The sequence below is a fragment of the Pseudorca crassidens genome, chromosome 17, assembly GCF_039906515.1.
Source record: "Pseudorca crassidens isolate mPseCra1 chromosome 17, mPseCra1.hap1, whole genome shotgun sequence".
Classification (NCBI taxonomy): Eukaryota; Metazoa; Chordata; class Mammalia; order Artiodactyla; family Delphinidae; genus Pseudorca; species Pseudorca crassidens.
This window is the reverse complement of record NC_090312.1, coordinates 66,179,335-66,195,189: the sequence shown is the minus strand read 5'-3', so window position 1 is coordinate 66,195,189 and position 15,855 is coordinate 66,179,335. Positions and strand designations below refer to the sequence as shown.

The 15,855-nt window shown below is 37.9% G+C and overlaps 1 pseudogene; it reads right to left on the bottom strand.

Moving 5' to 3' along the window:
• Positions 1 to 13,478: 13,478 nt before the first annotated feature.
• Positions 13,479 to 15,057, bottom strand: LOC137209811 (elongation factor 1-gamma-like; annotated as a pseudogene).
• Between the last annotated feature and the right edge of the window lie 798 nt (positions 15,058 to 15,855).

Here is a 15,855-nt window from a genome sequence, read left to right as displayed (position 1 = left end):
ATATATATATTTTTTTACGGACAATATTTTTTAAAGTGTAAAGTATTATTCAAAGACAAGGTAAAAACGAAGTACAGGTGGAGACGATTTTGTTTAATTATTTCAGTCTCCTCTTTGAAATAAGTTGCACTGATGGTAAAGTCTGAAATTAGGCTGTAGCCTATTCAGTCAATATTAGATAAATATTTTAATATTTACTATAAATGTGGGCACTTTACTGCATTCACTCTGAAGATGGGCAAGTAAAAAATATAATTTAATTTTGTTGTATGTCAAGACCCATTTTGTCTTCATTTATGTTAATCTTAGCATAATGTTTAATCCATACTGGGTGAATGAATGACCACTGATATCCAGAGGCATTCCGGAGAGTTGCTATGACCTTTGTCTTCTCCTGTCCCCAAGTTTTGGGACCAATCTAAATGTAACCGAAAAAAGTATCCAAAAATAATTATTAAATAATGCAATTCCAGTACAGTGGCATGAAGGTTATTTTTAGTCATGCTTTTTGAAATGGGGAGCAAGAATTTTGGATTAAACAACCATAGAATAAATAAACAGAAAACTTCTTTAGGTAGTACTTACCCTGGGATTTATTCCCTTTATTTCAAATCCACAGTAGTCTAGAGAAACTGACTCACTCTGTAAGAGCATAGAAGTCTACATTTTGAAAGTGGGAATATTAAAGGAAACCCAGCAAAGGAGCATCATGGTTGAAGCTATGAGTACCTATACTTATAACTCTATGTATCTATATCGATCTATCTATCTATTTATCTATCTATCTATCTATCTATCTATCTGTCTATGCATGTATGTGCAAATGTGTGTGAAGTATTAAATGAGACAAATAATTAGGGAAATATTAATTTTCTTAATAGGGTCAATATTCAACTTGGAACAATTGCTAAAGTGGAGAGTCACAACGAATTTAAATTAGTGTATCAGACCTGGTAAAATAAATTTAACAGTCCATTTGAGAGTACCATATACTTTCCAAAAATATATAAAAATTTGAGACAAATAAAACAGGACCTAAATCATGACATTCTCCCAGACATTTTTTATTAAACACATTACCATTACTCTAGGGAAATAATTCAAAAATTTCATTCAGTCAGTCAAACACCACCTTCATAATTCTTGGCATGTCAGTTGGCCATGTCAGAAGTGTTACTGACTTCATTATAATATTTTTATTTATATCAACTTTAATTTGAATTAGATATTTCGAAAGTATTATCTTCTTACATGACGCATTTCTTTTAAACTTTGATATTATAGTTATATTGCTTCTAATTCACATAAAATAAATTTATAACTAATAAACAATGTTCACCTGTTTATCTCCTAGAATTCAATTGAACACTATAATTTAACCACATTTATTAACTCTGGCATAGTGAGAAGGGATAAGTAATTACAAAAAACATTACTTTGGATGTTACTAACATAATTAGAAAAAGAAACAGTTAAACAGTATATGTGTAAAGGAAACAGTATAAGTGTAAAGTGGCACCAAAATACTCCTTAAAGGAGAAAATACCTTGCAGTGACTTTAGGGGAAATAGTGAAACTCAGGGTCTGATCAAAAAGCTGTGTATACACTAACAAACGTAAGGTAGATAGCTAGTGGGAAGCAGTCGCGTGGCACAGGGATATCGGCTTGGTGCTTTGTGACCGTCTGGAGGGATGGGATAGGGAGGGTGGGAGGGAGGGAGACGCAAGAGGGAAGAGATATGGGAACATATGTATATGTATAACTGATTCACTTTGTTATAAAGCAGAAGCTAACACACCATTGTAAAGCAATTATACCCCAATAAAGATGTTAAAAAAAAAAAAAGCTGTGTATGTGTGGGTTCATCACAGCCCACTCTAAGGAGTCTCAGTTTTCTTAGGTTGGGTTCTCCTAGAAGCAGACTTTGAGACAAAGCTTCAAGTGCAAATAGTTTATTCGCAAAATGCAGGAAACATCCAAAAGAAAGTAAGGCATTGACTTTAATCCCTCAAGGAGACTCTGAGAAATGCATTCAGAATTATCCCACCCAGCAATTGAGCTGGGAGATTTATACCCAACTCCCAAGGGTCATTTCTTGAAGGATGGGGTTGGGGAATGATATCGACTTCCCCTGTACATCCAGCCTACTTCACGTGGGCCAACTGGCCAGATAAAAAGCCCTCTCAGGTATACTCAGCTCACAGGAAGCAGGCTGGCATCTGGAAGCTGGCAGGAGCACACCGAACAAGTAAGGTCTACAGGATGTAGCAAAGGAACAGACAGCATCTGCCACAGTAACTAAATAGGCAAAGTTTTCACTCTCAATCTGCCTCAGGGCTAAGAAGGAAAAGGACCAGAAAGCCTGCAGATTTCTTTCCTAAGGCTGCTGCCTATGTCATGGTGCTGGCAAGTTGTTCTGGTATTATTATAACACATACACGCATACTAGTAGTAGTCTAGTTAGTTGGTTTATTTTTTAGATTTTCTTTAATAATGATCATAATAATGTCTTATCACTCACTAATTGTCTATGGACTACAGGAGCTGTTTTGAAATTTTGTATAAGGCGATTTATTTAATCTTTACATCACTTTAGCCATGTAATGTCACTAATACTGTTTAAGGTGAGGAAACTAATGCTCGGTATGGAGATTACTCCAGGAAAAGTAACAGCTAAACCTGGGTATTCTGACAGATGGCAAGGTCATTGTCCTTTCCATGTTAAAAACACCTCTACCTTTTAAAAGATTGAGATGCATGTCCCTATGAGAGTCAAGGACAGAAGAAACTTTCGTGATCCAAGGATATGATCTATCCAAGGATAGATAAAATGTGATATAAAATGAAAAATGATAAAGCGATTGTCTTAGTCTGTTCAGAATGCTATGACAACATACCATAGAGTGGGTGGCTTAAACAAGAGACATTTATTTCCTCACAGCTCTGGAGGCTGGAAGTCCAGGCTTAGGGTGCTAGCACCAAGGTTGGGTTCTGGTAAAGACCTGTTTCCTGGCTTGCAGAAGACTAACTTCTCATGTGTCCTCACATGACTTTTCCTGGGTGCATGTGCACGTAGAAATGGAGCTCTGATGTCTCTTCCTCTTCTTCTAAGAGCACTAATTGTATCATGGGGGTTCCTCTCTCAGGATTCATTACCTCATTACCTCCCCAAATCTCATTTCCTAATACCACAACATTGGGGGTTAGGGCTTCAACATATGAATTTTGGAAGGACACAAACATTCAGCCCATTATAACGATATAAGGAGCAATTTCCAAAAATATATTTTGCAGGAAAAGTACTATGTGGAAGAGGATAGACTATAGAAGTTGAATTCAGGAAATGTGAGATTAAATAATGTGATTTTGGTTAATATATATTTTTAAAAATTTAATTTGTTTTCCAGCAGGATATTTTAGATTTTAATATGTTAAATAATATTGTGAATAGCCAAGAAGAAGATAGAGTACATATTTTTCCCAAGACTGTTGAAGTGGACTCCTACTTTTCATGGAACACAGTCTGGGTGGAGAAAACTGATTTTGAGGTGTATTTATACTTGCAAACTCCCCCCAAAATAAATATCGTTCAAGTGAATTTATTAATAAATATGCCATTTTTAAGTTCTTAAACTAAGCAGTGCTAGGTTAAGCATTAGAAGTATTTATGTTTTCTTTTTCAGAAATTATGTCAGATGTACACATTGCGAAACATAATTATAAATGTCAGAGATAGGTTCATATGAGGATCTACTTCGTGATTAAGGCCACACACTGCCCCCTATCATTTTTGCACTTGCAATTATTCATAATTTCAGACTTGTCTCATCCAGATCAACTAAATTTCCCTTGAAAAATGGAGAAGGAAGTCAACCTCACTCAGTCACAGCCCAGAAGGAATTCCCCGATTTCAAGGACTCATTTGACATGGTTTTCTTTTAGTTCTGCACCTTATTTATCTTTTGGTAAATCACCTTCTCCTATCCTTTATTTTAAAATTCAAATGAATAAAGTCCTGAAGTGAATTCTTTTTCAGTGTCTTCAAAATTCTCTTCAATGACAGAGAAGTCTTCAAAATCACAATAAAATATATTTAAGGCCTTTATTCTCTCTCCTAAAGTGACACTATGAAATTTCACATAATTTCTAGTCTGCATCTCATAAAATACTGGCAAAATTTATTCAATTCAAATTAAATAGATGTAGCACAGCGTAATCTTTCTCTATTAAATATGTCACTTTTTGCAATTGTTTCTTAATATCCCTCACAGCTTCCATCTAAGATTAGCACTTTCTTTGCTGCCAGAGTTTCACTAACCTACTGAATTATTCACTGAAGCATAACCTTCAGATATCAGGTTAGAAAGACCTTGATTATGGCAGGAAGTGAACTGTATAAACCATTTTTCTTTAAAAGAAGATTTCTCAGTATAGCAAAGTCTGAAATGAGATAAGTATTAAATGTGTGTAAAAATTAAGTTCATAATTGATAGGAATTTAGCCAACTGTGACATTCCTGCATTTTGTTTATTATAATGTATAATACCATCCTCAGTACTGCAAAGCAGCATAAAAACATGTGCATTGCCATAGGGCTTATTTCATCTAAGAAGACACCAGCCTGGCTTCAGGTATAAGGAACAAAACTGTTGTATGTTAAACCACATAATGTTTTACACAGTCTCGGAATATTCAGATTAATTTTTTTAAAAACTATATTTCCTTTCTATGTTCCAGTCACTGTTCTTTCCTTCACCATAGCTTTGTTTTAGTGTCCTATAGCAGTAGAGTTCATGGTGAAGTCAGCAATTCACCATGAGCCTCCCTGCAGCAAATTCTATTAGTGGCATCCATTGCTTTATCTCAATTCAGTGCTGAAAGGTCATTAGAATACCGACTAAGGAGACAACAGTCTTGGAACACTTTTGCTAGTGTTGAAGTCAGAAAACTCACCACTCACGGATCAGACACTCATGACCAATCCGCTTGGTACCCAAAAGCTAAAGTGCAACCCTGATACAACAGCAGCATGCTTCTACTAGATGACAAGAAAATGCACAGAAACAAATACTGGTCTACATTTAGCTACGTTTATGCCATCAGCCATTGGGAGAGATTTTTTTTTTTTCTACAATATACTTGACCTAAGACAGCATTTAAATGACTTTCCAAACACTCAGGTGGAGCATATATATTTTAAATATCAGTTCACTTATTAATGTTAGATTTCTCTTACCATTACCAGTGTGGTAAAAGTCAACACAACTTAAGAAAGTCAATAGTAAGACATGATGCATTATTGAAGAGTGTGCTTTGATCAGATTTTCTACATAGATTTGCTGTTCAGATGGAGACAATAAACTAAGAAACGTTTTTCACCATGAATCAATCTAAGTAGTATAGACAGCATTAACAATTTTCTTTTAATGTTGCCCACCCTAGCCCTGACAAAAGTACCGATAGCATTCTCTTCTAAAATTTTAATCTGGTTGAATGATTGTTTGAAAGGCTTTTTATAAGCACTTAGGAAAATGCCAAATAAGCATGTCAAATGACAAGTTGCTCAGCACAAACAGTGCACCAGGGGAGAAGGACCCAAGAAATGCTCTGGTAAAGGATTGTGAAAACACCTTTTCCTTAAGAAACAAAGGAAAATGTTATTAGAACACACATCACAACAGGTCGCCATTTTCTTCAGGTGAAAAATTCACTTATTATAGGTACATATTAATAAAATACTTTTACTGGAGAAAACTCAGAATTTGGGGGGTTTACTGCATTGGCCAAAAAGTTCGTTCGTGTTTAAGTAAAAATAAAAGACTCATTCTTCATTTTCACGAGGAACTCCATCGAACAACCTGTTCACTAACTGACCGAACTTTTTGACCAACCCAATATAAGAAGTTGCACATAGTTTATTAGAGTACTAATGTATTTTTTATTCTTTTTTTCTATTCTATGGATTTTTATCCTATAAGTACTTGGATAATTGAATAAATATAGCACAAAAAAAAAAAAAAAAAAAGAGAAAAAAATGCTCCCCTTCAGTTGTATGTGTGTCATACCTTGTCAATTTGATATAACTTAATTTTTTGCATGTGGCACTTCCATGTTTTCTGGGTAGAGTATGAATTTAGAAAACAATAAATATCAGCATATGAACATGAAAGACATTATGTGAATTAGAAAGGCATAGTTTGATACCATGTAATGAAGAATAAATAGGTCATTTTCCAAGAAAATTCCCCACAAATCCTCCTCCATTGTTTTCAAAAATGTAGAATAAGGTTAAATTACAGAGAATTTTCCTAGTGATAATTCTTAGTGAAAGGAGGGAGGCTATATAAAATTTCTCTCTCATTTACAATGATTAGGCCCCTAAATAAGTACCAAAATGAACAAGACACCGTCAGCCCTTAGGGAATTCAGTCTTATAGAGGAGCTCTCAGTCTAATCAAAGAGGGTGCGCTCAATCTAGCACAGAGATGGTAAATAGGAGCCGTTTCTCCTCTTCTTGCTCATGTCACAGGTATTTTCATTGGTCGTTTTTCTTGCTGATCTCAAACGTGACTCCAGAATCTTTCTCAACAAAGCATAGATTAGCATTTCAGTTGAAACCACTTCACTGTCTGGTTTAGTGGACAGTCCTTATTCTATGATATTTCTACCATGTCTAAGGTTATGTATTCAGGATTTACATGGATGGAAAACACAGAATGTACATGTTAGGTATGTCAGGAAAATACCTCAGTAAATTGCTTTGAAGACAAAATTTCAATCGTACTAATTTAACTGAAAGTCAGGAAATATCCCAGTGTGAATCAGAATTCAGGGGAGGGTTTAGGGTCATTTCTCCTAGAGATCTTCTGCAAATTAAAATAGGACATGATTTGTTTGATACTCCTGATGATAATTGTAACGAGCTCCAAAATTGTTCTGTACATAAGTTATCAAATTTCATTGTAATTTTTAATATAATGCCTGCTTCCATATGAGACCATCTGCTGTCTGAGGGCATAGAACATGTCTGTCTTGGTCCCTGCTTTGTATCCAGTGTATCATAAGGGGATCCCTGGTATTAAGTACTTAATAAATATTTAATAACTTAATTGGATGACTATTTGAAAGTGCTTGATATACGAAAGTTCAGGCAAAATTAAACAAAAATGTAAATATAAGTGCAAGATAAGCTGACTGAATATACCATATTTATCAGGCTAAACCCCGGTATTATCTTGGCTTTTCAGAAGTTCCCCTATAACAGATGTTTTGATGTACTCAAAATACCCAATTCTTGTGGGGGAGGGAGGGATAAACTGGGAGATTGGGATTGACATGTACACACTACTATATATAAAATAGGACCTACAGTATAGCACAGGGAACTCTACTCAATACTCTGTAATGACCTATATGGGAAACGAATCTTAAAAAGAGAGGATATATGTATATGTATAACTGATTCACTTTGCTGTACAGCAGAAACTAACACAACATTGTAAATCAACTATACACCAATAATTTTTTAAAAACCCACTCAGTTATTAACCAGCTTAATCCATGCTGGAAAGGCAGAGGTGAACAGAGACTGCTGGGAGAGAGACGTATAACTGGAAAATGAAGAAGGAACATGGTAGATCTCATGGAAAGTTAATAATTAAGCAAATTATGTACGTGTTGGGATAGAAGAAGCTTTAGAAAAGGGGCAGTGAATACAAGGATCCTAATCTGTATGCACCTGAGGGCTGCTGAATCACTAGAGCCGAGGTTTCATGTAAGGTGGAGAATCACCTTCCCCTTTACACGCTTTCACTTTCCTTCTTTTCTGTTTTCATTCCTCCTCAAATTTATAGTAACAACTGTATATTTGCACCACCATCCAATGTAAGCAATACTTGTCTATGACCCTTAGATAACTCATGAGAAATCAAATCAATGAATGTCCATTCTGTTAGTCTACTTTCACTAAGTGTATCCATAAGAGATTTAATATTTATATGTAGGAAATTGCCAAAACCAATTGAGTGAATAATTTTTTTCCTCCCCAGATGACTCTTTCTTATTAAGATCCTTCATATGATTGCTAACTAAGACTGTGATACAGGCATTTTATTTACTATCTTCCTCTAGTTTGCCTGGTCACCATGTTCACAGTGCTATATAGAAGAAGTCTGTGGCTGGCATTCTGGAATTCATCAGTGGTTTTTCAAGAGCTAAACATCATTATTTCATTGAGACATCTTTTGCCCCTGTCCCTGATGTCTCTTTTGTTACCAGTAAAAACTATACCTGTGCTACTTGGTGAATGATGGTGGTGGTTTGCCTGTGAAAATAGGCCACAAAGATGGCAAATGGAACTTCTGCTGCTGGTCATTTCCTAGCACTTGCTTCAAAACACACACAGAAACTTTGAGTGATGTCCTCAAGACCTATAACAAACTAGGTCAGATCACTCTTGGAAAAAATACTCATTTCTGTGGTCCCCTTATCACTTCCTTGACTAGCCAAGTGAATGTTTCACTAGTGGGCTATTCATGGAAACCCAATCAAGGTTTGTGGCGGGGTGATAATTTATTTCAAATTTATGATTGTATTCCCAGTATATATTAAAGGACGTAGCTTGCTCTTACTTTCCCTTTGTAGAGTCATATAATGAGGATTCTCTGAGTTAGGTGGCTATTTCATAATTAAGTCAGGGCTGCAGATAGAATAAGCAACTACCTAAGCTGTGTATTTATAGATTTTTCAAAAGTGCTTTTTTACTGATTTTATTTCTCTCAGTGGCTTATCACTATACCTGAAAATTTCACTATAATCACCCTTTATGGAGTCCCCTCAAGATAAAGCTTTCAGAGACTGAGTCGTCTGCTTTGAGGAGGAGTAAGAGAGGGAGGAATTAAGTCTCTGAATTAGCAAATGCTGGAATATTCCAGGACTCTACCCTCAGATGACTCTTATTCTCTGTCTAAGCTCTTTCCCTAAGTGGTCTTAACCAATCCAGTGCATTAAATGAAATTTGCATAAAAATATTTCCAAATTTTTCTCACTCTTTTTCACTGTGCTCTAGTATTTTATATCTAGTTTTCTATTAAACACCTCCACTTGGATGTGTAATTGACATCATAAATCCCATCTGAAAGAAAATTCTCCTCCCAGCTTCCTTCATCTTAGCAAAAGACATCACTCTGTACCAGTTGTACAAGTCTAGATTCTAGGAGCTGTTATTGCTTTCTTTATTTCTTCACTTTGCCAATCTATTAGTGAGTCTAGTCAGTTCTGCATTAAAAATATGCATGTTCTCTTCACTATGCCTGGAATGAACTTATGAAAATGCAAACACAATTATAACATTTTCCTACTTAAATTTCTGCAATATTTTCTCATAGAATTTAGAATAAAATTGCAGATCCTTACTATGGACTGAAATGGTGCATATCACTCTTGCCCCATACAGTACTACTCTCTTCAGGTTCACTGTGATGCTTCCATTACCCTGGATTTCTTTCTTTTTCTTAATGCATTAAGAATATTTATACCCAAGTTCTTTTCTCTGAAATATTTGAACTAGTACCTTTATTTCATTCATGTCCTAATTCTAAGATGGAGAGGTCTTCCTTAACTATTCAATTAAATAGTCCCCCCAGTCACCGGTCTCACACAATGTTAGTATTGACTTTAACAGTGCTTATTAAACTCTGAATTACCTAATTTGTTCATTTACTTAATTTTTGTCTGACCCTTTCTCTGAGAACAGGGATCTGATCTGTCTTATTTACTATTCCCAGAGCCTGTCTGAAACAGTGATTAAAATACTGTAGAAACTTCATACATATTGCTTGAAGGAATATAAAATGGATAGAAGTAAAATCCTAGACTCCTTATGTGTGACCTGTGCATTCTTTCCACTTAATTGGCACATTAGTAGTGAATATCAATGTATATATTAGTTTATAGTGTAGCTTAACGTATAAATTAGACTATGCTATAGGAACAAATTAATCTCTGAATCTCAACAGTTTCGTATACAACTTCTAATAATTATTCATAGGAAGTCTGATGCCAGTCACTAGAGATGCTCTTCCATCAGGTGACTCAGGGATCCGGGTTCCCTGTATGTTGTGATGTCTCCCTTTCCTGAGAGAGGTACCACACTATCAAACGTTTGGTCTAGAAGTGCAATAGGTCACCTCTGATAAGTCAGTATTGGCTGGAACTAGCCTCGTGGCCTAATATAATTGCAAGGGAGGCTGGATTATTTAGGGGAGCACATAGTATATAAGGGAAGCAGTGCTGCCTCTAACACAACATCAATAGCTAGTTAGGCAAGCTAAAGGAATAAGATGTGGGGGCACGTAGGGAAAAAAAGTCAAGTGATGAACCTGCTGTACAGCACAGGGAGCTCAGCTCAGTGCTCTGTGATGACCTAGATGGGTGGGATGGAGGGGTGGGAGGGAGGTCCAAGAGGGAGGGGATATATGTATACATATAGCTGATTCACTTCCTTGTACAAGAGAAACGAACACAACATTGTAAAGCAATTATATTCCCATAAAAGATTTTTAAAAAGTAAAAAGTAAGAGGAGGATGAGAGAGAGAGAAAAAAAAACTGAAATGCAATATACTGGTGTTGATCTCTGGGACCCATGCACAGCTAATGAAAGGCCAGGAACAGTCTCTACACTGGCGAATATACTTTTCCATTTGGTTTGCAGCTGCAGCTAACATTATTTCTTGTGCCTAATATTGTTTGAAGTTTGCCTCTTAAACTCATGTTCTTCTTGATTCTTTTGCTCTGAAGTATCTTCCCACTGTCAGATGTCTCCACCCCAGGCCAGCCTTTGTGTTCCACTTCACAGCTAATCATCTTAGATTAATACCAGGAGCACTTTTGCCTAATGGAGTTTTAGCCAGAAAGAGAGAGAAAGAGAGCCAGGAAGAAAACTCCTGCTAAGTGAATATGTCTACTCATTTTCCCTGTGTTTCACATGCTCTCTGGTATAAAAGAAATCACGGAAGTCAATGGATTAAATATAAATGTGAAGTAAGGAAATATGTGATAAAAGAGAGATGGATAAAAACGTACTTGAGCCCAATGGGCGGACCATGTGGTGAGCTGATATAATACCTTAATTCTGGCATCCCTGTGGCTATCCCAGGTTGACAACATTTCAAAGATGGCGATTATTTGGAATAAATCCAAGATTATACTTTAAATAAAAATGCTCATAAATCATAGCTCTTCCACTATGAATAGGACAGGCACATAAGCAATTACTTATAGGAGCAGTATTATCTTGCAATTCAAGCTGTTTCTTAAGTTGATTTAACTAAAAGCTTATTTTTTTGCCCCAGAGTGAAAAATGAAAACATTCAACTTTTTTGCTTTGTCCTGTATATGAAGTTTAATTAGACGACTCATGTATTCTCTCAAAAAGTTCTATAAATGAAAAATGGGAATTCAAGAAAAAGAAAAAAAAAAAGAAGCCGATATGTCTAGAGGGAAAAGACCTGGGGTAAGTGCTGCAAAATGAAATTGGGTGGGTGGGAGAGAATCAGGACCCAGTCCACCCAATGACAACATTACGTGTCACAAGTGACTCTGGACTTAGGGAAAAAATATATCTGTTGATATAGGTAGAACCTACAGAAAACAGCTTTTCTGTGCATTTTGTGCTTCAGAGTGAGAAACTCTGACTTCCAGTCTTGGATCTGCCACATACCAGCTTTGTGTCCTTGGGTGAGTTTTTAAACTATAAGTGTCAGTTTCATCATTTGTACACTGAAGATTTAAACCTTAACAGGGTGGGTTTAAATAGAATAAGGCACAATCCTGGGTACATATTACATGGAGCCTTGATGCTGGTAAGGGTACTATAAAGAAGGATATACAGTATGTATACAGATAGATATAGATATCTCTAGCTATCTGTCTATTATTGATCTACCTCTGACATTTAGACAGTTATTTATGAATGCTCATTTAGTTTATAAAAGATGATATATTCTGATTACTGTTTTCCTATCAAAGCTCATATAACACCAGGTGACATGTAAAAGCTTTACTCCTTCAATTTCTTAGTGTACACAAATGTTTCATTGCTACCTGTACATCTCAGTGATATGGCTATTGCTTTTTTTTTTTGCGGTACGCGGACCTCTCACTGTTGTGGCGTCTCCCGTTGCGGAGCGCAGGCTCCGGACCCACAGGCTCAGCGGCCATGGCTTACTGGCTCAGCCACTCCGCGGCATGTGGGATCTTCCCAGACCGGGGCACGAACCCATATCCCCTGCATCAGCAGGCAGACTCTCAACCACTGCGCTACCAGGGAAGCCCGCGACTGTTTTTTAAACTCAAGGATTAAAATGGTCCAGAGTAGGGCATGCTATCCACCCATTTGGCATGGGAAATAGCTCTCACACACATGCCGATGGAATAAGGTTTCCGTGATGCAAAGAGAAGCTGTAAATTTAGTATGAGTAAATGTTACGTTACCAAGTAGTGAATAAAATTCAGAGAGATGCAGAGCAGAAATTACAGAAGACAAATCCGTATTAGTTCCAAATTAGATGTCTTTAACACATTGAAAAATACTAAAATGTAATGGGAATGGATTAAGCCTGCAAACTACTTTGGACAAAATTACCTTTTAAAATGGAAAATAAAACGAGTGATGCTTAATATAAAGCTAGTAAATATCACGGAAAAATTTTGGTGGGGAGATTGGAACTTGAAAAATTATTCTAATATTATCTGAAAAGATTTACATTACAGCAGTGACTTTCAATCTTTTTTGATTGTAACCTACAGTATGAATCATGTTTAGAATTAGGACTCAATTCACATACACACTTATACACACAAACACACACAAAGGCAATAATAATTTTATAAATAATATTTACTGCAAATACATATAATGAAGTCTAATATTTCTATATTTTTATTATTTATTAAATGTTAGTGACTTCCAATAAATTCCCAGAACCTTAAATGAATTATGACCTATTTATATATATATACATATATATTTTTTTTTTTTCAGGGTTGTTAAATGACATTTATGACTGCTCTACATTGCAGGAAGTGCTAGGGCGTCTTTAAGGTACAGGCTCCAGTGACAAACACTGGGTTCATAATCTTGTCTCCACCACCTAAGATGTGTGATCACAGGCAAGTTGCTTAAATCTCTGAACCCCACTTCCTTGATGGAAAGTAGGGATACCCCAGAGATGACCCACAGCCAGGTTAGGGCCCACAAGCCAGCATCTGTTCCAAGGAGTCTGTGCCTCTTCTTGCCATTTGTCTGAAGTGTTGAAACTATAACTCTTGGATACAGCTGCCACCCCACTTCACAGGGCAGCTGCAGGAAGTAAGGAAGTAGTGTTAAGTCGCTCTGCATATGCTGTGCTCTCACCCAGTCAGCAGGTATCCTCCCCCTTCATGCAGGAAGGTCTGGAATTAGGTAGTTACAAAGCCCTGTGTCACCACCTTCTAACTACATCCAATCTTTCCCAGCTAGGCTAGAAGACGGTAATCACAGGAGAGGCAAGGCAATTAAAAAAACAGAAATAAAAACTCAGGAGAGGCCTCTCTTTCTGCTCTTCTGAAGACTTCTTTCCTGCACAGGGAGGTTCTGCAGGTATAGACAACACCCTGCTTCAACATATCTACCCCCCTTTGAAGAAGCTGTCACCCACAAAGGAGGCAGGGCAGGAAAGGGTTCGATGTTCAGTTTCCTTTAATGACGCCCATTCTCCCTGAAGGGCAGGTGCGGGCAGCTAGGCGATGGCAAGAGATGTTCACTTGAAGATCTTGCCCTGTTTGAAGGCTTTGCCCACGTGCAGGAAGGCCCCATCCCAGGAAGAGTATTCTCGAACCGGTCTGAGTCTCCTCGCTGCTGGGATCCAGTTTCCAGCATGTGTATGACTCATAGTACCCCTGCCAATCTGGACTCAGCGGAAAGGCAAGCTCCTGGCCTCGGAAGACCCAGACTCCAGAAATGGAGCTGCTATTGTTGGTTCCAAAGAGAATGACACTGACAGATGCATTCTTCCCCAGTTTGTCCAATCGCTGGAACATTCCAGTGATGAGGTTGCAGCTCATGAAGTTCTGGGTGAGCTCTTCAGGGAAGCTGTACTAGGAGTACCACAGGGATCAGCCATCTTTATCAAAGTGCTCCCCAAAGTACGGCAGCGCCACGGAGAGTGTGTCCTCGTTGGAGTGCTTGCGCTTAAATTCATCCAACACAAAGGTGCTCTTGGGCAGGGGAGCAAAGGGGTCCTTGGCCTTCGGCTCAGCAGCCGCTGCCTGCGCACGTTCATCCAGCTCCTCCTTGGGCAGGGGCAGCTGTCTTCTTCTTTCCGCTCGGCCTGGGGCTTCTGTTTCTCTTCTCGAGAAGCTTTCTCTTTCCGTGGGGTGTCCTTCTTAGGCTAGCTCTCTGCAAACGTTTTAGCATCAAATTGGGCCATTTTCTTAGAATTTCACCTCCCCCAAGACAGCCCGGAACTGGGGCTGCTTAATGCAACCCCAGAACCTGTTTATAAAGCCACAACAGGGTGCAGACAACTGTGATGTCAGCCAGCATCACACGTTCGGCCACCGGAAAAGTCCTTGTCTTCAAGGGAGCATCCAGCAGCCCCAGAATTCACCTCACCTCCTCCTTTGCAATCTCCGTGGCCTGCTTGTTGTGGTGCATGATGCCCAAGGAGGGGAACACCCAGGTACTGGCTGGGGGAACTATGTCGCTATCAGCAAAGCTCACCCACTGCACCACCTGGGCTGCTGCTTCAGGAGTACTTCCCCGCAGCTCCTCGTTGCTCACATAGTAGGCGATGGCATTGCTCTCGAACACAGAATCCATCATCAACCTCAAAGGCTGGAACCTTGCCAGCAGGAAATTTACGGAGAAATTCGCGGGTACCATTGGTTTGGCCAAAATGGAAGTGGGGTGGTGCGGAGAGCACGCGCACCTGAGCCCTGCTGTAGTGAGTGGCAATGAGGGCCTTGAAGGCCCTGCAGTTTTCAGGATGTGTGTACAGGGTCCCAGCTGCCATGGTGATTCTGCAGAGAAAGGGTGACCTATTTATCTTTAAAACATGCTACTGGGCTTCCCTGGTGGCGCAGTGGTTGAGAGTCCACCTGCTGATGCAGGGGACACGGGTTCGTGCCCTGGTCCGGGAAGACCCCACATGCCGCAGAGCGGCTAGGCCCATAAGCCATGGCCGCTGAGCCAGCATGTCCGGAGCCTGTGCTCCGCAACGAGAGAGGCCGCGACAGTGAGAGGCCCACATAACGCAAAAAAAAAAAAAAAAAAAAAAAAAAAAACATGCTACTTTACAAAATATTCAATTAAGTTATTAAATTAAGAGTTATAAAAGAGACTTTGCCCTATCATATATTCACATATGTAAGAAAACTACAGGCATATGAGTGAAATGATAGAAATTTCTAAATTACATCTATGCTTACACAATCTCACGTAAAATAAGAATGCTATTCCAATTAGTGATAAGATCATATATTACACACACACAAAATTGTTAGGGTAAACTTCAGTCATCTTGGAAAAATGGTATTTAGATTCTCTGTTTTACAACTTGCATCTAAGTAAATTGCAAAAGTATTAAATGTAGAGCTATACAAAACAAAATTATAAACGTAATTGGAGAATATAAAGAATATTTTTGTTATTTTGGGTGGTAGAAGGCCTTTACAAGCATGATGACAAAATCAGAAATCATTAAAAAAATTATAGAATCAATTACTTATAATGTACAATTAAAATTCAAATGGCAACCTGAGAATAACTTGAAGCATATATAATATACAAACTATATCTAACATATGGATACCT